We start from the raw sequence: 25,947 nt of genomic DNA, 5'->3' as shown, positions 1-25,947 counted from the left end.
CTCAGCATTTGGTCCCCTGGGATGATAAAAAACTGGCCGAAATCCGATACCAGGGGGGATTGTTCTCATTGACTGTCGGGGGGAATCCAGACAAAGAGGTGCATCTACCGGAAATAATGATTTCAGAGTCCCCCCCCCCTTAATTTTATTGAGGACGGGAGGGAAAGGGAGGGAAGGGCGAGAGGCTTGGCGAGAGGGCTGGGGAGGGAGGGGAGAGGCACAATGTTCACTTAGAGGGAAGTTTTGAAGAAGAGGTCATAGAAAACGCGGGTTGCGGGGAAAGTTGCAGTGGTAATAGACTGAAGAAAATAGGGGAGGACAGAGGCAGACCTGAGTTGCTTCTTTGGCTACACTCAGGGGCTGGATGATGTGGGGAAGAGGGAGGGTGGCGGGGAGGAGAGTGAGGGAGGGAAAGAGGAAGAAGGGGGTGAGAGGGAGAAACCTGCTGCCGCTCGCCGGCTCTTTGTCTGCTCGGGGACTTGGAACAAAAGGGGAAACTCTGATGAACTCTCTCCATCCTCCTCCTCTGACGCCTGGTTATCTCTCCTCTCACAACTTTGCTGGAGAGACTCTCTCCAGTGCTAGGCACCCAACAAATTCGGGGGCTTTAGGAACTGGAGTTAGAGAACCATCTCTTTTAAAATGGATAAAAGAGGGGGGAGAAGAAGGTGAGTTTCTTTCCTTGTTTATCTCTTCTTTTTCTTTTCCCTTATCTGGCCAGTCTCCCACTACCTCTAACCCCTCCCCGCCCTGCCCTGCTGGGAACTGAGAAGTCATAAGTGGCAAAGTTTTGTTGGTAAGTTGTATCTTCTCTCCCTAACTCTCTTCTCTTTTGTTCCTTCCACAAACATGCAAGATTTAGGTTCTTTGTTTTGTTTTTAATAAGCAAAAGCCAGTCCAACTTTGCTCTTTATGCATTGCTTTGAGGATTGCTCATCTGAAGTGTGTCCTGTCCCTTTGCTACCCCCATTCTTCTATGCCCCCTACCCCTGGGTATAACAGACTTAAATGTCCCTAATTTGGGAAAGTTTAATTTTGTTGGGACACGGCGGAACTAGGGGGAGGGCACGTAGCCCGAGAAAGAGATAAGGTTGGGGCGAGGAGCATTTAATCTTGGCATTCTATAACTGCTGTCTGCGGAGCGCTTTGCGAACTCAAAGTACAATGCAAACAAGGGCCAACAACAATAGGATTCAAGAGGGAAGAAGAGGGTCCGGTGCATGTGGTCCTTCTGGGCTTGGAATGTTGCCTGTAAGGGGGGGGGGAGGGGACTGCAGTGAATAGATGGAGAGTTCCGAAAGTTTGGGGTGGGGAGTAGCTGCCCCAGGTACTGCGCAGTGAGAAGGAAAGGGATGAAAGAGGGTGACAGAGTGGACCAAAGGCTTTTTCAAAGCGGCCTTCCCATCCCTTCCAGTTGCCTGACTCATCCAGAATAACCGATGTAATTGTTGTCGCCCATCCGCACCCCTTCCCCTTTACTCCAGTCCCCATATCCTCCCCCCACCGCCCAACGCCCAAACTTTCAAAGCATCTGTTTAACTTGAATGTACAGAAAAGGGATGGAAGCTCCAGAGGCTCCCACTAGCCCATTCGCCCCGCCTTCGCACCTTAACCTTTTGTTTCTGTCTGCCACGCCCGAGAGAAAGGGATGGCTAGTAATGAATGCCTCTCCTGGCTCGCAAGGCGATTCCCACCCAGGGGCTTTCAGCCTGGTATTCTCTGGAAAAGAAATACTTTCTAACTTTATTTCTAAGTATCTCAACTTCGTTTTTTTCCGTGTAGATTCCTGACTAAATGGGAAAAATAATTAGCAACTCAAGAAAACCCCAAATCTTTCTTTCCTTTTTTAAAAAAAAATCTCCTTTCCTCACTCCATTTCACTTTTTTTGGTTGTTTTGGAAACTCTGAGATTCTGCTTTGTCATTGAATGAATACGTTTTCTTAGTAGTGCCCTTGGGAAAGGCATCCTACAGGCAGAAGTTGTGAATCTCGAGAAGGGTCTTGAGGGAATGCATTGGGCTTTAGCCATTCTGGTTTGTATTTGTTTTTATTTTAGTGGCTCATCAGAAGCAACCAGGGTGTTTTAGGATCAACCAAATTAGAAGGTGATGATTAATTACCATTTTATTCAGTTTACTATCTGCCCCTTCTCCTTCTGTACCAGTAGCAGAGAATTTTCCGAAGCAGTTACTTCCAGGGAACTTCTTCAGTTTGACACAAAATCAAGCATCAAAGTGAACTTGTTGCTAATAACTGGGAAAACTCCCTTTGTTTAGTGGTGGTGTCCATCTAACTGTAGAAAGTCATAAACTGAGTTATTATTTTAAAACACTGGTTTTAGAATGGTTCTTGCTCTTTAAGTTTGGGAGAAAAAAAATTGTGATGTTGAAAGTACTTTAGATGACTGAATATGTAGCTTTTACATTGGAAGTTAACTATACCTCATTTGTATAGGTGCCGGAATGATGATGGGCAACATCTAGGAAGCAAGACAATGGCTAGAATACCTTTCTAGCAAGTTACCTCCTCCAGGCTGCATTGTTCTTGTTGGACATTTCTGACAATGGATATAGCCAGGCCAAGCGGAGTGAAAGACTCTAACCTTCACTTGGGATTATCATTTAAGAATTTGACGCTGGGAGTTTTGGATATGACATGACTATTATGAAGGATACTGTTACTGTTGGGAATACAACTTCTTGATCACTGGGAATTCTCTGTCTTATAGAAGGTATGTATCTTTTGGGAACTTCATCAATGGTTCTTACTGGTGGTAATATCTGTTGTCGCCAAAAAAAATGAGGCGTTGTTTCGAGCTGTTGATTGATTCATGTGTTTTTCTGTTTTGGGTTAGTTGGAAGTGCTTCTTTTCTTTTGTGTGTGTTGAGATTTGAGTATTTCAGAAGAAATTACACTAATCTTACTGTATTTAGCTTTTACCTTTGTTTTATCTACTACCAGTATGTGATTTGCAAGTAAAAGGTAGATATTCCAAAGTTAGTTTAATTTCAGTCTCTAAGAAAAGTTATGTTCCCTGTATCACAAGACAAGTGATATGTGTCAGGAAAGAACTGCTTTGTTGTCCTTATCATCTTTGTGGACTACAGAGTCAACTGGGCAGATGCCCCATTTTATTCATTGCTAATTTTAAAAATGCCATGTTTATAACATTTGCATGTTAGCAAAAGTTCTAGATTTGCCTTATTTCTCTACTGTGATATCTTTAAAAACTTTCTTTCCATTCAGCAAACAAAATCCAAAATTGATTTAAAGTATTGTGCCAAAAATGAATTCCTAAGAATCTGTCTAAAAATAAGCTCTATTGCCAAAATGACTTATTATTCTAATAAAGAAACAGCCTAAATGATATTTTTATCTTAGTTAATGATATATACCAGGCAGAGACCTTAGAGATAGAAAATAATGAAGAGACTTAGTGTTGACTACAGAGAAAAAGCAATTCAGTTCTGGATAGATAATATAAGTAATATGAAAATGGTTTATTTTCCTAGATTATATGCTTACCACGGTTAGCTGTGGATTCTTCTGTGGAAAACCAATAGTTTCCTATTATTTAAAATATGCATGCAGAAGTGACTCAAGTTCCAGGTGACTTTGAATTCTTCAGAAATAAATGGTAATTATTGGTACTTGGAAAGTTTTGAGATGGCTACCATAGTTCATAAAGCTTATCATAAATTAGGAACATTTTGGTTGTTTAGGAAGAAGGAAAAGGAGGAATAAAAGGATTGTTACCTACTGCTAACCAGTTGTATGACTTTAGACAGGTCACATTGCCTTTTTGGCTTCATTTTCCTTATTTGTAAAAATGAGAGGGCTAGCTAATCTCTATGGTGCTCTTCAAGTTGGAGATTAAGATAGATATAGTTTTATGAAATTTTAAAAATTTGCTTGCCACTTGAGTTACTGATTTGGAAAACTCCATGAGCCATATAAACTTCTTCATATACACGTTTGAATCAGGATATATTGGCTCTGGGAACATGCCTTAATTTTTCTGAAAAATAAATGACACCTTTGTCAAAGTATGCTATGTGAGAATTGATATTTACTTTATGATTTCAGAACAAAGTTTATCTAAATGGTAAATAAATTATGGGAATAATATTCCATACCACAAAATATTTTCATCCCCCCCCATAATGCAAAACAGAAAACTGTTAATTTGTTCCCAAAGCAGAAACTCTAATAAACACCCATTTTCCCAGTGAGGTGGAGACTTTGAAAGTTTTACCTTAACAAGTTAAATGCTTAACAAATTTCACAGGTAGAGTGGCCTGAAAGATTCTAACTTGTGGTTTAGAAGGTTTAGAAGGTTTAGAAGGATGATAACAAAGTATTTTCTTTCACATATGTTCACTTTTGTGTCCATATTTACACGTATCTGCTACTTACATCTGTACCGTTACAAAAGAATGAGTTGTGGGCTTGCTATTTGTTTTTGGAAATAACTAAAACTGATCGTCCAGGATCAGTTCAAGCAGATGTTTGATCTTATTTTTTCATTTATTATAAAAAACTTTATTTGTACTTCTTTTTTTACATTGTAGTCACTTTCTAACATACTATCCTTTCATTAAGTCCGTTCTTGTAATAAGTAAAGTTGAGTAGGATTAACTAACAGAACAACTGTGCCTGACAGTATATGCAACTTTTGGTAGCCATAGTCCTCCACTTCTCTACTGAAAGTAGGGAAGTATGTGTCATCCAGATGGTTCATTTTCAGCTGTGATAATAGATTTTTAGAGGAACTTGTAGTATTATATTTAATTTTGAACCCCAATACAATACAAAGTAATGATGGTTTAGGAGTGGTTTGTGAAAGATGAAGCCTAGAGGCTCACACATGTTTTTAAATATTTTTACTCAAAACTATTTTCCTCCCCTTCCCAGACTCCCCCAATGGCCATAAACATAATTTAAAATCATAACATTTCATCTGAAATGGAACTTAAATTGCTGAATTTTCATTTATCTGATCTGAAATTTAGCAAGGCATTGCTTTTTGAGTATGAAGATTTAGCTAGACGGACATTATAGTCAATTTATCTTTCTGAATGAATGGTGGCAGGAAAGTTCAGGTCCTACTTTCATCACATACAATTTACAAGCAGATATAGAAAGAAAATACCCCATTGATAAAAATTTCGTAGGGATGATAAGGTTACTGGGAGGATCTTGTACAAATCAAGTTAGAGAAAGACAGCATCCTTTCATTTAGATAAAGCTCCCTATTTGCAAATGACATTTAGATAATCACTTTGTGTGCTCTTAAATTTACTTTGCCAATTATTGGTATCCATCAAAAACTATAATAAATTATAATCATAGCCATATTGTTCCCAAACCTGGTTACTCTTAAAATTCTCACTGAATATACTTCATGCTGTTCATATAAATAGCAGATTCTGAAATCTTGATTATTTTATACTTTCATCCATATGGATGTTTGTGCTTGATGTGCAGAATTTCTAAATTGGGAGGTATCTCAGAGGTCATCTAGTCTCACATTTGTACCCAAACAGGAACTCTCTACAACATCTCTGATGAGTTCATCCAGCCTTTGAATGAAGAAATTTAGTGAGGGGGAACCTATTTTCCCCTTGGGTAATCTATTTCACTTTTGGGTAGCTATAAAAAAGTTATTTCTTACATCAGGCCAAAATCTTCCTGTTTGCTACTTGTACTTCTGTCCTTTGCCTCTACTTGGGCCCTTTGGGGTCTAGCAGAATCTTTCTCCCATATGGCAGTCCTTAAATACCTAAGTGAGCTCTCATCTTTCCCAAGTCATTGTCTCTAGTCTAAATATACCTAGGTCCTCCAAATGATGGGGTTATACCATGATCCTGAACTCGATTCTGGTTTACTGTTCTCTGGACACTCTCCTCTTTATCCCTGTGTTCCTTGAAATGTCCCTCCTGATGTAATGTGACTAGGTAGAATGGTGACTACAACCATGAAATTAAAGGAAGCTTGCTCGTTAAATTGCACAGAATACTAAAAAGCAGAGACATCATCTTGCCAACAAAGGTCCATGTAGTCAAAGCTATTGTTTTTCCAGTTGTAGTGTATGGCTGTGAGAGTTGGACTATAAGGAAAGCTGAGCTCCACAGAATTTTTGAATTGTGGTGCTGGAAGAAGACATTTGAGAGTCCCTTGGAAGCAAGGAGATCAAATCAGTCAATACTTAAAGAAATTGATTCAGGCTATTCATTGAAAAGTGAAATAATGAGGATGAAGCTTAAATACTTTGGTGATATATTAAGAAGACAGGATTCATAGGAAAAGACCTGATGTTAGGAAAGATTGAAAACAGAAAGAAAAGAGGATGGCAGAGATGAGATGGATTGATAGTATCATGGAAACAACGACCATGAACTTGGACAGATTTCAAAAGATAGTGGAAGAGAGGAGGGCCTGGCATACTGTGCGTAGCTCATGGGATCACAACCAAACAGCCACAAAGGAATATTACATCTCTTTTGTTGGATACTTTATTTTTCTTAATGCAGCCAAGGATGGTATTAGTTTTTTTGAGAGGGGAGGGGGCTGCCATATCATATTGTTAACTAATATTTAGCTTATATTCAGCTAGCATTCACATCATTTTTCATTTGATTTAATGTCTGGTAATGCCTTCCCATCTCCTTTTTGTGAAGTTGATTTTTTCAAACCAAGTGTATGACATTAGGTTTATCCATATTAAATTTTATCTTCCTAGATCCAGCCAATGTTCTTGCTTATCAAAATCTTTTTGGATTGTAATAATATAACTCAATGTGCTATCTATCCATCCCAGCTTTGTGACATCTGAAAATTTGATAAGCATGATATCTATGCTTTTATCCAAGTCTTTGATAAAAATGTGGACATTTTTGAAGTATTTATGTTTCGAAGAACCCTAATATACATATTTGGGCAGTTAGGTGGCACAGTGGATAAAGCACTGGGCTTGGGGTCAGAAAGACTCATCTTCATGAGTTAAAAGCTGTCCTCAGGCACTTAATAGCTGAGTGACCCTGGGCAAATCACTTAACCCTGTTTGCCTCAGTTCCTCATCAGTTAAATGAGCTGGAGAAGGAAATGGCAAACCACTTCAAATCTTTGCCAAGAAAACTTCAAAATGGAGTCATGAAGAGTCAGACACAACTGAACAACAACAACAACAAATATACATGTTTACTTGTGTGGGACAGTTACATACAGTATTTTGTGGCAACTGCAATTAATCACCTAATATATATTTAAATAATATTTAAATCAAATCAAATTTGAATCATATGTTTAAATCATAGCATATGTTATTGTGGCCATCTTTAAACCCTATTTATTGGGACCAGTATTGATATATACTGTATTAATTGCAAAGCTTGTAAGTCAGATTTTCATAGAGTCAAAAAGTATTTTTGTAATAGAACAATATTTTAAATGTATTTACCACAAGCTGTAAGTATAACAAAGCCAGTCTCACAACAACTCTGTGAAGAGGGTACCACAAGTATTATTGTCTCTATTTTACAGATAAAGTAATGAAGGCTGCTTAGAGAAGTTATGATTTATCCTTGGTCACGTAATAAGTGTCTGAGGTGACATTTGAAACCATGTTGTCTGAATCTAAGGCCAATACTATCTCTCGACAAAAGTTAAGAGTACTTTGTTGGTTGATCTCAGAGCCTAAATATTAATAAGGACAATTAGAGGTTTCCCCCAAGGTGACATATTTTGAAGGTGCTTTGCTGTCCAAGAACAAGGGACATTGGAATTTAGCACTTTGTTAGCAAGACTGCTTTGGTAAAATAGGAAACTACCAACTTGGCCTCCCAAGCAATGACATTGTATCTGTGTCCTGGGATTTCTATCTTTTCCTCCAACAATGCGGTATTGTGCCTTCATCTACTCAACTTAGGAAGCACTTGCTTAGAATTCAGCTCATGTGGCTTGCCACACACACACATTCTTAGTTATGGATCTGTCCTCCATCATCTTCTAAGGTAACTAACCAGTAGCCAATCACTATGAGAAGTGAAGGGAGAAGTTTAAGGAATAGTAATTAGTATATGTAAGTCAATAGTTTTTAAAGTGGTATTTTAAAGAGATTTTCTAGTGAAGGTAGATGGACCAGAGTCAAAGAGAAATGGTATAGTCTATAGCTTTTATTAAGGGGATTTATTCTGGGAAATTTGGACTTAGAGGGCCGCATGTGGACTTGAGGTTATAGGTTCCCCATCCCTGGATAGGATGTCACTTGCTATGTAGAGAGATCCATAGAACTTTAGAGAGAGAGCAAGAAAACTTCATGGTACCTTTGGTCTCAACCATAATTGGATGTTGTTTGCATGACTATGGCATTATAGATCATCATCTTTGCTGTGAAATCATCTCTCCCCTCTCTCTAATCTCCAATGTCTCGCTATCTACAAGCTCCTTCCTTGCTACCTATAGAAGTACACAAGTCTAGGACAGCTGAGTGAATGAACTGAGTGTATGATTGAGTGAATATGTGGTCGATGTGAATTGACATTGTGCTTGTAAATGAGTTGTGTGAGTCCTTAAACTGGCCTCACTTGACTCTACCTGTGTCTGTCCTTCCTTTCACAGCCAAACTCCTAGGAAAAAAAAAACTTCCTCTCATTTTAATCACTTCTCAATCCCTTGTAATTTAGTTTCTGACCTTAGCACTTAGCTAAATAACTGTCTCCAAATTACTAATGATTTCATCCTTCTTGACCTCTCTGAAGTTTTTGACTTTGTGGTCTGTCTGATATCTCTTATTGGATAGTCTTTCCTCTCCAGGTTTTTGCAACACTGCTCTTTCTTGGTTCTCCTCCTAAATTTTTGACCCTCCTCATGCTCCTTTGCTGTATCATCATCTATGGTCTATCCCTTAGTTGTGGGTTTACCTTGCAATCTGTCTTGGGTGGGCCTTCTTTTGCATTTTCTCTACACTCCATTTTTCAATGGTCTTATCATTTCCCATTATAGATATTTAACAAAGGTTTATTGATTGATCTTATTGCAAAAGATTAGTAGAAAAATCTCTTGGACAGTTTTATGTTGGTGGTGACAAGAATTCAGCTGGTAGAATTTATTGAGAGAAAGCACCAACTGTCAAGGGACTTTTCTCATCTTAATTCCTTAATCCTTCCAGGTCAAGATTGGGACAAGCAAGAATAGCATTACTATTAAGTAAATACTTTCATAGTGCTACTAAAGCTATTGCTTATTGAGTGTTGTTGATTCCGACAGAAGGCTGAATGGTGATGTAGGAGGGAACTGTTGGAAAGTTTAGAAGTATCCCAATTATGTATTGATTGAAGAGAGCAGCTAAAGCTACTTAAATTCAGCTCTAATTTGTGAACTTTGCCTATGAGTGCAATGCATATATGACATCATAACTAAATCTGACTAAAAGGCCAACCTCCAATATGCCTGAAGACAGCAAAAGAAGGTCCATGATTGTTATATGGGGAGAAGCAGCATCCCCAAAAGCTCTCCAGTTATTATTCTCTGTCTTATACAGTTCTTCTGTCAGGATTCTGAATCTGAAAAGGCAGCCTTCCTGAGTTAGAAATATTAATAAGCGTTGAATATATTGCTTGTGGTCCTACCTCTCCATCAGTTATTTTATGGAGACATTTTTTTTCCTTTGACCATTGCTTCCCTATTAAGTCCTCAGTGAACTTTATCCCTTTTGGGAAGTAATTGACATCCCAGGGAATCAATCAATTATTCAATTCTTGAATTCCATTCATTGATACAGTACAATATGAGCCAGGTACTGGAGATACAAAGACAAAAATGAAACAGTACCTGGCCTGAAGGTAAGGGCAATGTATTGAAGGAGTGGTGGTAAATAACCTAAAATAAATGCAAAATATATGCAAAGAAAATATAAGATTTTTTTTGTGGGAAGGGGAATGAGAGGCATAAGTAGTCAGTGGGATGAAGAAAAGTCTCATGTAGGCGTTAGCACTTAATATGATCTTTGAATTAAGATAGATATTCTAATTAATTAATTAATCATTATTTATTAAATACTTATTATGGGCCTGGGTGGGGTATAAAAAACCAAAAGTTAAACTGCCCCAAGGAGCAATCAAGGAAAAATAAAAGTCAATCAATGGAGATGATTGCAGGAGATGGAGTTTTGAGCAGAAAAACAAGAAGCAGGCCCGTTGCTTGGATTATAGCATGGATTAAGGGGAGTAACATGTAATAAACCTGGAAAGATAAGTTGAAGCAGCTTGTCCAGGTTGTAATTTTTTTCCACAAAAAAATTAAGTGCACTTTTTTGGTCTTAATATGCCTTAAATTTTTAGGACCCTTCCAGATAGGCAGAGGTTGTTTTTTTTTTTCTATTTCACTTGTTTTTCTGCTAAATTCTGACATATTTTGGTCTTTCAAAAAGGTCTTTAAAATTTACTATACTTTTGGGGATTTGAAAAATTACAGTAAACTGGAAGAGGAAGTACTGTAGTGTCAGGGAGATGGGTTTAGGAAATGGTATGGCAAAGCTCAGAAATATATGCTTATTATGAAAGATTTTTAGAGAGCAGTGTAATATACTGCTTATTTGAACTGGAAAACCAGGCAACTGTCCTTCCCTTGTCCTTTGCATCACCCTTACTATACCTCATTGGGCTTCTTTCTCCCTCAAAAGAAGAATGCATGCAAGAATTAGATTCCTATGATGATCCTGATAGTTCAGCAAATCACCTAAGTCAGTAATGTCAAACTCAAGTAGAAAAGGGACCGCTCAACAGTTTTAGAGATACATGCCTGCCCTTATGTTGATTGACTTAGAAAACCAAATATTAACTTTATCTATGCTCCATTGTATTTTTATTTTGTTAAATATTTCCCAATTACATTTAATCTGGTTCCTGCAGCACTCTGGAATGTCAAGGGTAGCATTGTAGCCAGCTGGTTTGACATCTCTGATGTAGATAATCAGAATCTAGAGCTGGAGAAGGAAATGGCAAACCACTCCAGTATCTTTGCCAAGAAAACCCCAAAATGGGGTCACAAGAAGTCAGATACAGCTTAACAAATAAGACAACAAATATACATATTTACTTGTCTGGGGAAGTTCAATTACATATATAAATATATACATATATGTATGTATGTATGTATGTATGTATGTATATTTTGTGACAGTTGCAATTAACCATCCAGTATCTATTTAATATATTTAAATCATAGCATATGTAAAGATACATATTTCTATCTTTTTGTATTCCTGACCTTTGCATTTTAGTTTTTTCCCTGCCTTTTTCTCAATGTAAATAGAGATAGCTGGTACTTCAAAAGAACAATTTTTGAAATTATTTTTTATTATTCCGTTCAGTTATTTTTCAGTGGTATCTGACTCTTCATGACCCCATTTGGGGTTTCTTGGCAAAGATACTGGAGTGGTTTTCTTTTTCCTTCTCCAGCTCGTTTCACAGATGAGAAAACTAAGGCAAACTTAACTGAGGTTAAGTGACTTGCCTAGGTTCATACAGCTGGTAAGTATTTGAAGCCAGATTTGAACTCAGGAAGACTCATGTTCCTGACTACAAGCCTGGCACCACCTAGCCTTTGTTATTCTGTACCTCCCACTGTCCTCTCTGCCTTCCCCATTGGGTAAATTCAAAACTAACAAACTCCCCCAAACAAATCCCTCAATACATGTTGACCTGATCTGGCAAAACAAATTTCTACATTAGCAGTATCCAAAATTGTATATGTCTTTCTTCATCTTAAGTTGATCACCTCTCTCTTAGGATTGAATGGCATGTGTCTTCTTCATTCTTTTGGACTCCTGGTTTATCACTGCATTGTTGAGAGTTCTAAAGTCTGGGTTGTTCTGCTCTATAAAGTTTTTAGTACTGTGAAAATTGTACTCTTAGATCAGTTCAATTCATTCTGCATCAGTTCAAAAAGGTCTTCCCCTTTTCATCTGAAATTGTCCATTTCATCATTTCTTAAGGCACAGTAACATTCCATTCGATTCATATACCACAATTTGTTTAGCCATTCCAGGAGGGATACACCCTTAGTTTCCAATTTTTGGCTACCATGAAAAGAGCTGCTATAAATACTTTTGTAATATAGGTCCTTTTCCTCTTCCTTTGATTTCTTTGAAGTACTGGCCTAGTAGTAGTATAGCTGGGTCAAAGGATATGCACAGTTCAGTAACTTTCTGGGCATAGTTCCAAAGTGCTTTCCAGAATGGCTGGGCCAATTCACAGTTCCACCAACAGTGAACAAGTGTGTTTGTTTTCCCACATTCTTACCAGCATTTGTCAATTTCCTCTTTTGTCATTTATTCCAGTCTGATATGGGTGAGATGGAACCTCATAATTGCTTTAATTTGCATATATCTAATTAGAGAATTTAGAGCTATTAAAAATATGATTATTGATAATATGAGTTTTTTCCTATGAAAACTTTTCAGATATACTTTGACCATTTGTCTATTGGGGAATGGATCTCAGTTTTATGAATTTGAATCAGTTCCTTATATATCTTGGAAAGAAGAGCTTTATCAAGAATGCTTGCTGCAAAGATTCTCCCCACTACAGTTAAATGTTTTCTTTCTTTTTTTCCCTATGTTAGATTTGTGCAAAAACTTTTATATTTTATATAATTAAAAATAATATCTTCCATTTTGTATGGAACTTCTCAAATACTTGTTTAACTTTTCCCCTCTCCATAGATCTGAAAGATATTTTTTCCCCTGCTGCTCTAATTTATTTATGATGTGACTTTTTATGTCTAATCCATTTAGAGCTTATCTTGATATATGCTGTGAGGTGTTGGTGTAGACTTAATTTCTATTAGTCTATAGTCTAGTTTTCTCAGAGGTGTTTTTTTTTTGCCAAATAGTGATTTTTTTTTCCCCAGTGAAAGGAATCTTTTGGTTAACCAAACAATAAACATACTGTGTTTATTTCCTTCTGTATGTGTACTTAATCTCTTTCACTGATCTGACCTCTCTCCTTTTTTTAAAGCAGTACCAGAATATAAATTTTAATGTTATTACATACATCTTTTGTTATACAATGAATTTAAGCCTTTGAATTAATACTCCTTTCAGAAATGAGACATTTGGTGGTGAGTGGAGGACTTGCAAAATGAAATGGTTTTAATAATCCCCATCTAGTACGGCATGCAGGCATCAAAGAAGATGCTGTACTCTATGAACAAAGAATCATAGTAGCACAAAGGAAGCATGAGATGCGCAAATTCAGAGCCATTTCCATTCCAAGTGCCTTCCAAACTCATATTGGACTGATCAGCCACAGCTAAACACACTGTATTATGACCCCAACATCCTGAGGTCATTGGTCCTCTTCAAAGGGCAAACAACCATAATGACGACCAAGCAATAGAATCTGCAGCTTGTAGACTTCTGCATTAGAATGTAAGCTCTTGGAGGGCAGGGACTGTTTATGCCTTTATTTGCATCTCCAGTAATTAGCATAGTCATTGGCATATAGTAAGAGCTTAATAAATGATTGATTTGACTATCCACTAGATTAGACTGTGCTTTCTTTCACGTTGAGTTCCTAAAGAAGAGGATACATGGCCATATAACACATCTCATGCATCTCTCAGAAAATTAATAATGCAAAGAACACCGCATCTGGAATCTGAAGATGGAAATTTGAATCTCAGTTTTGTCACCCATTATCAGTGTGACCTTAAATAAGTGACATTACTCTCTGGGCCTTAATTTCCTCAGTTTTAAAATTAGGGGCATGGGCTAAGGGCCTGATATAGGGGCATTCTAACTCTACACCCTATGATACCATGAATGCATTTGTGGCAGCCTAATAAATATTTTTGACAGCGCTAATGGTTTCAAAGAAAGCAAAATACTGCTTCAGAGATCCTGTGAGATTTCCCTAATTAAACACTGTGTGCGATTATTGGATTATCCTCTACAAATCTTGATTTCAAATTTATTGACCGTACCTACATTGGTCTGTTCAATTACTTTGTTGGGGAGGAAGATAAACATCCTCCTCTTTTGACAATATTTGCTCAAAATAATTACTTACTCTGTTGATATGTCACATTATTCATTCTCATTTTGTATGTAGCAGGGTTATATTTTGAAACTCAATCATTTAACCATCATTCTTGCTCTAAGAAGGTTTGAATGAGGACAGTCATTTTGGGCTGATGCTAAGAGACAGCTGAGATAGAGCTATCTATATATTTGGTTTCAAAGAAGGAATTGAGCAGAGTTTCAGATGGGAAAACTAGACGAATTTCCAGTGTTTCCTGTATTAGGTATTTACAACACAGATTTTGAACATTTTTTTACTTGAAGAAGATCAGTGACATCCAAATTTAACTATAAGAAATTCTGAAACCAAGTAGAAATAATTTTTGTATTATATGAATTTTACTCTTTTCCAATAGACAATCAAGACCATGCTATATCACATTATCTCTTCTCTTAAAAATGTAAAATATTGATTGATTAATTGTTGTATTTATTAATTATTTTTAATTTTCACAGTTTTTTTTTTTTTTTGCAAAAATTTTCAAAAGCAGTTTTTGCTCCTTTTTTTCTTAAAACAAATTCGTACAAATATTCAGAGTCATGAATTCCTACATTAGTCATGTCCAAAATATGTTTTATTCTGTATACTTAGTCCATCACCTCTCTAGAAGGCAGGTAGTATTCTTCATGATCAGTCCTTTGGAATCCTGGCTGAAATCATTGCATTGATTAGCGTTCTTCAGTCTTTCAGAATTGTTTAAATTGCTCTCCTGGTTCTGCTCACTTCACTCTGTATCAGTTTATACAAGTCTTCCTAGGCATATCTGAAATAATCTCTTTCATTATTTGCTATGGCACAATAATATTGCAATCCATTTACATATCATAATTTGTTCAGCCATTCTCCAACTGATGGGCAACATCTGTTTCCAGTTCTTTGCCATAGTTGCCATAAATATTTCTGTACATATGAGTCCTTTTCCTCTTTCCTTTGGACATATGGGCCCTTTTGGGGTTATAGACCTAGTAGTAGTATCACTAGGTCAAAAGTATCCTCTATCATACTTATTGTTGTTGTTTCAGTTGTGTCTGATTCTTTGTGACCTCACTTGGGGTTTTCTTGGCAAAGATATTGGAGTGGTTTGCCATTTCCTTCTCCTGCTTATTTGACAGCTGAGGAAACTGAGGCAAATAGGGTTAAGTGACTTGAGTTACCCAGGGTCACACAACTAGTAAGTATCTGAGGCTGGATTTGGACTCGGGTCTTCCTGATTCCAGACCTGGCACTCTATCCACTGCATCACCTAGCTGCCCCTACCATGTTTCACAGTTGTTAAAGGCTGGCACCTTGGATAGTTGTATCTCTACCCTTTGACCTTTCTCACAACTATCACATTTATAGACAATGGTCCATCAATTTGGAAAAGGGCATACCACTAAACAATCAGTGAAGCTGTTAATTTTGTAATAGATCAATCAAACATTGAGTATGGAATAACTGCAAGTATTTGCAATCTCATAGATGTGGCTTTTCTCTCCACCTATGCAGACCATAAATCCTCTGTACTTTAGCACATGCTCTTCATGACTTGTCGGTTTGGGGATGAGCCTCTGCAAAGTTAGCCAATTTTTTCTTGGGTAACAGAAATACAGTCTATCAGTAGGCCCATGTGTGAAGCCTGTCCAGCTGGGTAGGACCTGCCAGAGCTTCTTCTTGGCTATCATAACCTTTAAGATTGAATGAATGAGGGGCAGATCGGTGGTGCAGCGGCTAGAGCACTGACGCTGGAGTCAGGAGGACCTGAGTTCAAATCTGACTTCAAACACTTGACACTTTCTTAGCTATGTGACCCTGGGCAAGTCACTTAACCTCATTTGCCTCACACACACAAAAAAAGATTGAATGAATGATCTTTCCATGCTTCTCTCTTTTTGTCACATTCATCATTTCTTATAGGGCCATAATATTCCATTACATTCATGTACCGCAATTTGTTTAACTATTCTACAATGATAGACATCTACTTTCTTTCCATTTTTTTTACTATTATAAAAAGTGTTGCTACAAATATATTGCTGTATATGGAGATTTTATTCTTATCAATGACAGCTCTGAATGTGATATACTGCATGTATTTTCAGACGTTTTTGATATATTGATCAGCTTTGCTGATTTTTTTTCTCTTCTTCCTTTTTTTGTCTCAGAGAATATGATTTGTTTTATGGAATATTTATTGTAATGTAGTACATCTTTAGAGAATATTATTTGCCATGTGAGGTGTATTATTTGCTATATGGGGAAAAGGAGGGAAACAGACAAATTTTATTGATAGAGAAAAAACTTAAGACATTGATAAACATTTATTAATCTTCCTTCCCTGGAAGAATGAATGCATGAATGAAAGAGCATTTATTGAGTACTTGCCATGTGTAAAATCACTGTTTGGGTATTCAAATAGGAAGGTAAAACAATCTCTGCTCTTAAGGAACTCATTCTAGTGGGGAGAAAACACTTAGGAGAAGTTTCAGCTACAAGTCAGGTAAATTTCCAGGCCCAGTGGTCTAGTAAGTCTTTTTGGGGAATTGGGGTAGAGTGGGAGGATAATCGAAGAATATACCACAGAAGTCCTGCCATATAACCTAGTAAAGTTATGTGACTTTAGGAGAATAACCTTTAATCATCCTTCCCCCTGCTTAATTTTGGCAGGTCACTATAGTTTAAAGAATTCTTTTGAGGAGGAATTCAGTAAGTTGACTTCTTTACTATATGTTTATGGTAAATAAAGCCATAGCTTTATTATAGTAAATTCTCAGCACTTGTCTCAGTGTGTGAATTTGGGTGCCAGTTTTTTCTTCCCTTCAGAATTGTCTGTTAATTGACTTCTGGCTGAATTCATTGCTCTGTATTGAAAACAGTTGATTACGTATTTGCTGTTAGAATTCAAATATGTAAATTGATTGTTTTGGTTTCCAGCCAAAGTACCTACTGGAATATATTTTTAAAAAAACCCATTTTTTCTCTATTTTTCTTTCCTTTGGCCCTACCAATGATGTGCATGAAATTCTGACCTGATTTTCAAGGTTTTCTTCACAATCTTTATTATGCAAGGTGCCAGAAATTGAATTACCAATATATGCCATCTGCCTTTAGCTCTTTGCTCTTATTAGGATCTGCCTGGTTCTCAGACTTAGTTCTTTGATAGAGTTTTGAGGTTCTTATAAGATCTTTGTTTGATCTGAACTGTCTTTTGTGACTTGGATGATTCTTTGGTCTTCTTACTTCACACCTCTTATCCAGGCTTATACTGACCATGGGCTTGAGTCACCATTGGCTAGGGTTTTTGAAAAACAGAGACTGAGATCCTTATGTTTCCATGTGGAATTGTCTTGGCATGTTGACTGTGCTCCTGTGTTACCTTTTTAACTCCTAACTCTGGCTTTTGTTTCTGATTCTTGGTCAGGTGAACTTGGCTTCCTGGTTTTTAACCTTAGGGCCTTGTATCCACATTCTAAGTGCTTCTCTGCTGTTTTCATGTTATTTAATTCTGTTCACACCTGATCCGGGGAGTAGGGTAATTTGGCAGAACCAGGGATCTGTTCCTTAACAGATGAAAAGCTAGGGAAATGTGTCTGAGTAGTGAATTGGAGGCCAGGTATCAGTCCCTCAATGGAAAAGACTCAGGAGACATGGGAGCTAGTCCTGCCCTTCTGTGTGAACTTGAAAAAGTCCTTTAAGTACCTTGACTCAGTTTCCCTATCAGTAAAAACATAGGGATAAACTAATGGTTTCTAAGGTCCTTTAGTCAATAGGTCTGTCCTGAATTTAGCTGTGTTTGTAAGCTCCCTCAAATACAGTATTCTGTCCTTAATTCTCCTGCCTCAGATGTCACTTCCCACACTGGCCTCCTGAGTTTCTGCCAGCCCAAATTTAACTCCTGCTTTTAAGGGGATGGACTTTGGTTCTGACACAAAAATATCATCAAAAAGAATGTGGCCTGGCATTCTGCAAATTGGAGCTCTCTTGCTTATTGACATGGTACTCTTAATGTTGTCTAGCTCTCTATTGCCTAGCATAGGGCCTAAAACACTAAAACATAGGGCTCTCAGTAAATGCTCATTAAATTGAATTTGTTGTTGAATTATAGGATTCCTAATTTTTTTGTTGTTAAAATTATTTCTAATGTTATTTTTATGTAGCTTCTACACTGACAGTTCAAGTAATCATTGATCTCAAGGTAGGTACTTTCTCAGGTGGTTTAGATTGCTATAAGACACCTAGGTGGAACAGTGGATATAGTGCTGGCCCTGAGTCAAGAGGACTTGAGTTCAAATTTGGCCTCAAACACTTATTAGCTGTGTGACCCTGGGCAAGTCACTCAACACTGTTTGCATTCCTCATCTTTAAAATGATCTAGAGAAGGAAATGGCAAACCTCTCCAGCATCTTTGCCAAGAAAATCCCAAATGGGGTCTTGAAGAGTTGGACAGAACTCAAACAACTCAACAACTGAAACAGATTGTTATTCATCCATTTCTCCTTTTCCCGTAATTTTGTGTGTGTGTGTGTGTGTGTGTGTGTGTGTGTTTGAGTCCTTCTACACATTCTTTATGGAGAATCTATCTAACTTCAGTGCTTAGCACAGTGCCTAGCACAGAGTATGCATTTAGTCAATACTTCTTGACTTGACTTGGCCAGCATAGTGTTCAGGTTGTCCTTCTGGTCTCAGAACAGTCCTGTGGCTTTGTTAACTGACTGTCTGACTAGTCCGATCCATGCATTCTAGGCTAAATATCGGTAGATATTAATATTGTATCTTCCAAATAACATTTGTTTTATAGTAATGACCCTTAAATATCTTATCACAAAGTAGTAGGGAATATGGGAATTTCAGAGGATGTATGTGGGGAAAGATATTTTAGGTCATCGGGACCTTTCCATGTCCTTCAAATCACATGGTGCTGGCAGTCGCCTATGCAGTTTTTTATGCTCTACAGAAGATTAGCTTTGCAATAGAGACATCTTGACAGCAGAGCAGTGTATACACCAGAAACTTGTACCAGTTAAAAGCCCTTCAGGAAATAATATGATATAACCTATAAAAGCTTAAAGAGCTAACAATAACAGCTGTTGTAGGACTAAGGGCTACATTTCATCAACTCAGCAAAACATATCAGAGAATATCTAGGTGAGAATAACACAGTCTCTTAGCTTCTTGGCCTTTTCTAATTGCAGTTTGGTCCCTTAATAACTTGATCTTTCTCGCCTCTGCAATCAGGTAGCACATAAGGCCTCTGTTTGACAGAAGTCAAATAGGTATGCTTTTTTGGGGGCATTATTTGCTCTCTATTTAATGGGTGTTTAGCCTGCCCTCTGAATAGATTGTTAGCTCCTTTAGGAGAAGACATTTGACTTTTCTCCCCTCTCCTTTTCCCTCTCCTTTTCTCTCTCTTCTCCCTTTTTTCCCTTTCCCTCCCCTTTTTCTCCCCTCTCCTCCCCTCTCCTCTCTCTCCTCTTCTCCCCTTTTATCTTTGCCTCTTTCTTTCCTACACAGACTATATATAACCTTTGAATTTGACTTGTTCTATTTCCAACTTAGGCCACTTTGGCCCTCCTTAATCAGCTTGGTTTCCCCTTTTCCCATCACAAAATTAATGTGGACCTTGTCAACTTAGCCCACTACAGTTTAGAACTCCGGAGTTAAAAAGATCTATAAACCTCAGCTTCCTCATATATGGGTTCTTAGGGGTGTGGCGTGCCCTGGCCAGCCCAATTCTTTATATGTTCTATTGCACTATACGCACAATAGTTCTTCATATGTTTTCTGGTTTCTTGTTTTAAACTGGATTTTCTTATTGGTTATCCATTTCAAGACCTGTAGATTTGTTTATAAAATTTCAATACAAGACAGGTAAGATTTCTGAGACCTGAGTATCCCAATAATAAAGAATAAATTAGTACCTCTGAAGCTCTGTCCCAGGAGCTTTATGTAGCCCTAAGCTTGATATTATGCTACTGCTTGGTGTAATGATTCCTTTGCTGTGCTGGAATATTAATAACAGCCCTATAAAAAGTTTATCTAGAAGAATAAGAAAAGTAATCCATTTGGAGTCATGGTTTGACATCTTAATTAGGCATCCATTTTGTGCTTTCTTTTCTGTCTTTATAATTAATAACATCTAAATGACAGCAAACAATATATTAAAAAATTGTGATTCTTAGTTCAAAAACAAGATTTTCCTCTCCATTCCTTCACCCCACATTCTTACTCTAAATCTTCCATGAAGTTAAACTTTAAAACTATATGCCCATGAATCTTGACTCTAACAGAACTTATAGTAATTTTGCTGACCTACAGGGGAAGTCTGCTCACCTTATTTTCTTGGAGGGGGATTCTGCCCATTTCTTGAAAAAGAACGAAATAGAAAAGCCTGTATAAGGAGCTTACTATGTGCCAAGAATTGTGTTAAGCACTGGGAATGCAATTAGAAAAGCAAGATAATCCATCCTCTCAGAGATCTCACATTATAATCATGGGGGACAGTGGTACAAGAGAATTCTGCTACAAGGTAGTTGGAAAAGTACATTGGTCTTTGGGGTGACTTCAAAGGATAAATGGCTATGTCTGGAGATCTGGAAGGCAGATGGTGAGACCAAATAGTCCTTAAGGTCTGGTGTCTTACTGGAGGAATAGTAGTGAGTGGTACCCTGCTTATCAAAAGTGTGAGTGGTCATGCCCAATCTGCAGTAAAGAGCCTGGAGGAACTGGGTCCATGAGTGCTGGGAGGGGAGAACCTGGTGTGATTTATGCAGGATCTGATCAGTGGCATTGGAGAAAGAATCTTATATTGGTTGACTCCACTCTCCAGAACCTCATAGAATGAAGAAGTAGGTGCAAGTTGGGTATTGTGGAAAGAGGGAATTCTTACCAGAAATACCAAGTCATACAGAATTACAAGTCAGTGTCATGCTATTTTATGGATGTGATTTCTGTCAGTATGAATACTTCCCCCACTGATTCAGATCACAACTACCATTTAACTCAGGAGGCAGTCTTTGTGAACTGCTGTGGCTGAAAAAATTCATCAGCCCATGACTACCTTTCTGGCAGCTTAGTAAAGCTAGTCCTGGTTTAACAATGTCTCTTCCTAGGCTGGTACTTGAAGTCTTTCTGACTTGGTCGGACCTTCCAGAGCTTCCTGTTTGTTAATGGAATACCTAGTCACTCCTATGCTTTAATGAAATGTTGTATTTGAACTTTAATAAAAGGCAAACAATGTTTGTTAGGTATTACTTGCAATAATGTGCTATACTTTATAACCCACACTTCTCTCCTTTGGGATAGGATATAGAGACTCATGTAATGACACAAGCATGCATCCAAGAGTCTCGTTTGCATTGTCAAAATAATAAAGATTTAATATAAATTCTTAGCTCTGTTTGCTAGTGCTGTTTTACTCATGTATTTATAGTATAGATAGGCAAAAGGAAGCAAACAGAGTCTTACGTGGATTGCTATTGTGCTACATTGAAGCACCTGCTTTCCCTGTTATGTAATGTTGAGGCATGGATTGGTTTTAGTTTTTAAAATTAGACTCTTAAGTGTTGGAAAGAACCTCAGAGATCATATAGACAAATCTACATCCAAACAGTATTCCTCTCTATAAACATCCTTGACAAGTGGTTATTCAGTTTGTGTCTGAAGATCTTTAGTTGGAGAGAAGTATGATGTTCCAAGGCATCAGTACACACCTCTGTTGGACAGCTCTTATTGCGAAGTTTTCTTTTCATCAATAATAATAGTAGCTAATATTTTATTGTTCAGTCATGTCTGATTCTTTGTGCCCCATTTGGGGTTTTCTTGGCAAAGATACTGGAATGGTCACATTGTGCGATGATTAACTTTGAAAGACTTAGCTCTTCTCAGCAATGAAAGGATCTAAGACATCTCCAAAAGTCTCTGATGGGAAATGCTAGACACATCCAGAGAAAGAACTATGGAGTCTGAATGCATATCGAAGCATACTATTTGCTCTTTTTTTTTTCTGTTTTGTTTTGTTTTGCTTTTTTTCTTTCTTGTGGTTCCTCCTATTGGTTCTAATTCTTCTTTACAACGTGACTAATGTGAAAATATGTTTAATAGGAATGTATATGTAGAGCCTATATCAGATTGCACGCTGTCTTGGGGAGGGCAAAGGGGAAGGAGGGGGAGCAAATTTAAAACTCAAAAGCTTATGGAAGTGGATGCTGAAAACTAAAAATTAATTAATTAATTAAAAAAAGATACTGGAATGTTTTGCCGTTTCCTTCTCCAGCTCATTTTACAGATGAGGAAACTGAGGCAAATACGGTTAAGTGATTTGCCCAGGGTCACATAGCTAGTAAGCCAGATTTGAACTCAGGAATACTTGTTCTTCCTGACTCCAGTTCCACTCTCTATCCTGCATCACCTAGCTTGCTCCTGCTAATATTTATGTGATGTTTACTATGTAAACACTTTACAATTATTATCTCATTTGATTCTCACAAGAACCCTGGGAGGTAAGTGTTGTTATTATTCCCATTTTACAGATAAAGGAACAGAGGCAAACAGAGGTTACGTGACTTGCCCAGCTTCACACAGGTAGTAAGTGCCTTAGGCTGGGTTTGAACTCAGGTTTTCCTGTCTTCTGACCAAACTATCCTGCACCACCTACCTGTCTCTCTCCAACTTTCCCTAGTTGTTCTTAGTTTTGCCCTCTGGGGCCAAGCACAGCAGGTCTAATGCCACTTTCATATGACAGCCTTTCTTACACCTTGTCTTCCCTTCTTTTGGCTAAACAGCTATTCCTCCAGTTGATCTTAATGAGGCGCTATTTCCTGTTGTCTCACTATCCTGGTGATTCTCCTTTGGCCTTGCTTACTCTTGTTTTTCTTTCCTATGTATCATGCTCTTCCTAATGCTGAACCAAGAACGGTACTCCAGATGTGGTCTGACAGGGGCTGAGGACAGTAGAGCCATCATGTGTCTCATTCTGGTCACTTTCTTTGTTAATGTAGACTAAGAGAGCATTAGCTTTTTAGATTGCCATAACACAAATTGATTCATATTGAGTTTTTGTTCTACTAAAACTCTGAGATAGTTTTCACATAAACCATTTTCTAGCCACATTTGATACACTTCATAAGTCTTTAAATCATGATTCTTTGAATCAAAATATAGGACTTTATATTTATCTTGTTACATTTTCTCTTGTTTGATTCTACTTATTCTTTTAGCCTATAGAAAACCTGATTATTAACTATTATCTTATTAGATCACATCCCCAGGTTTATGTCATCTGTTTAATTAAGAAGCATGCCATCTTTTCTAGCATGTTGTAAAGTTTTTTTTGTATCCTTTTAAGTGTATAAAGTTAAATTATTCAGTACCATCAGATGAATATCATTCCAATGTCCATATGACCTTAGTTTTTTTTTTAGGACCCGAAGAATCCAGTCATTTTAATTTTGTTTTAAAAATTTTAAATTAAAAAAATTAAAATTTAAAACTTTAACATTTTGTTTAAAAAATTTAAAAACATATTGAAGTATTTAAACAAAAACATTAGTCCAGTATATAATGTGGTTAGAATCAAAGCTAATATCAATATTAGATAAAGAATCTGTGCAATAGTTATTATTTTACTAAATATGAGGTTAGATTTAATTTTAAGAGTGGGCCTTTTCCCATATAATTGATCTCAAATTTTTATACTTTATTCTTCTATATTTTATTTTCTAATCTTTTATTCTGTTTTGGTTAATGTTGACACAAATACTATCTAATTTCAGATGATCTCCTGCCCTTCCCTGTCCCAATTAATATGATCCTATCAATATGGTCATTTGATGCAAGGGACCAATATCCATCCTCTCTCATAACAAACCAGATGTTAATAATCCTCTGGTATTATCACAAATGCAAGTATAGCATACTTAGGATACATATATATATATATATATATATATACACACACACACACACACATACATATGTGTGTATATGTATTTAGTATACAGTATGAGTATAGCTAGCATTTGCTTAGCACTGTAAGGTTTATAATACATATACCTATATATCTATATTTATATCCATCCATATCCATATATATCTATATCTGTATTTATGTATGTATGTGACCCAAATAGTTATAATATAAATCATCATCTAGCTACATCCTACACATATATGCACATTCACATGTATGTATAGGTGTGCATTCATGTGCATATGATACAGAATGTTACATTTGAAAGAGTACTGAACTCAAATCCCAGGTCTATTGCTTACTAGCTTTGGACCTTGGACAAGTCATTTAACCTCTCTGGGTCTCAGTTTACTCATATGTAAAAATAAAGGGGTTGGACTGATGATCTCCAAGGTTTTCCCCTAACTCTAGATCTCTGATCCTGTTGTCCGTGATCTGGTAAAAATATATGTATCACTCTTCCTGGATTACCTCCCCACCTCAGCACTTGTAGGTTGCAGGTTAGATACTTAGAGTTTAGCTACTACTTCTAGGTTCAAAGGGATACATACTCTCTGAGTCCATATTCCTAAAACTAGAGCTCACAAGCCCCAACCAGTAAACTTACTTTTATAAGTCAGTCAATAGACACGCTTAGCTCAAAGCAAAGGCATTTATGAAGATGGTATAGTGAGAACAGAAGCTATACAACATCCTTTCCCCCATACCATAATTCTGGGGCATACATAGTATCAGTGGGAAGAGTGGGTGCAATTCAGAGTACAGTGCTGGTGAGGAAATACTACCAGGGAACAAATATGGCACCTCTGGCACGACAGGACCTCAATATCCTTTATCTTCTTATGGTGTCTTCACACCATACCCCGGAGGTGGCACACTCAGGAGAGCTCCCTAGATCTACCCCACTTTGTAGCTTGACTCCCTGCTTTTAAAGATAGTTTTTTTTTTCTTGAATCCCTACTTGGCTTTATTCTCTGCTGATACAAATCATGTTCCTAGAAGCTAGTTATTGTCTTGCACTCAGTATCTGTGTCTGTATCTCTGCTCTTTGCTGGATACATTGTCTCTTACTGGAATGATTAGCTCCATGTAGGAGGCTATGGCTGATGGGGGAAAGATGAATGAAAATCCCCCTGCTTTCCCTATGTTGTATGGTCATACTCAGTTGCTCTCTGCATCAAATGCCCAAACTACCTCAATTGCTTCCAGGATCAGCAAGCTTAGCTTTCTAAATGTCATCAATTTTCTTCCAGCCAATGAGCAGCTGCCCTTTTTATTCTATCAGAGAGAACTTCTTAATTCAACATTTCTTTGCACGGCTTTAACATATTAACATCTCCTTACTTCTATTGCCTCTTCTTACTTTATGACATTGGTTTAATGGAGATGGAGTAGGGGAATCAAAGCCTCCTTAGTACAATAATGTATGCATACATATATGCTATGTATGTATGTTTATATGCATCAAAATATATCAAAACCACAGTTATTTTGTATATACTCTTCCAGTTTTTTTCCTTTATTGCTATTATTCCCTTCTGGAATCTTTGATTTGTAAGTGTCCATAACTCCTTCATATGGAAATTTCTTCCACTTCAGCAGATCAGCAATCTTAGCAACTTTTTTTGGTTATTATTATTTTTTAATTTACAGAATAAAACAAGCATTTTCATAATGGTATAATAAAAAGATGATTGCGCATGAAATTTTAAATCTAGTATTGTCATAAGTAGGACTCAAACCCACATCTTCCTTACTCCAAGGCCACTATACCAAGCTGCCTCTTGTAAAAGAAATAATTCATTAGAAATAAAATTATTTAACTGACCAGCATTTAAACCTTACTGTATGCCTAGTAGTGTGGCTTTGTTGTTGTTCAGTTGTGCTTGTGTCTTCCTGACCCCATTTGGCATTTTC

General features: G+C 37.2%; 1 long non-coding RNA gene across 1 annotated transcript in view; it reads left to right on the top strand.

Annotated features, from left to right (window-relative positions):
• Nucleotides 1-441: 441 nt before the first annotated feature.
• LOC110208717 (uncharacterized) overlaps nt 442-25,947 on the top strand; it is a 267,294-nt gene continuing 241,788 nt past the window's right edge. Inside the window, exons 1-2 of the long non-coding RNA XR_013485733.1 lie at nt 442-668; nt 2,455-2,731. This is a non-coding gene — a long non-coding RNA (uncharacterized LOC110208717). The remainder of the gene's footprint in view (nt 669-2,454; nt 2,732-25,947) is intronic.

The sequence above is a fragment of the Phascolarctos cinereus genome, unplaced genomic scaffold, assembly GCF_003287225.1.
Source record: "Phascolarctos cinereus isolate Bilbo 61053 unplaced genomic scaffold, phaCin_HiC Scaffold_4;HRSCAF=312, whole genome shotgun sequence".
NCBI lineage: Eukaryota > Metazoa > Chordata > Mammalia > Diprotodontia > Phascolarctidae > Phascolarctos > Phascolarctos cinereus.
Note: the sequence above shows the minus strand (reverse complement) of the source record. Positions and strands in the feature narration are given on the sequence as shown.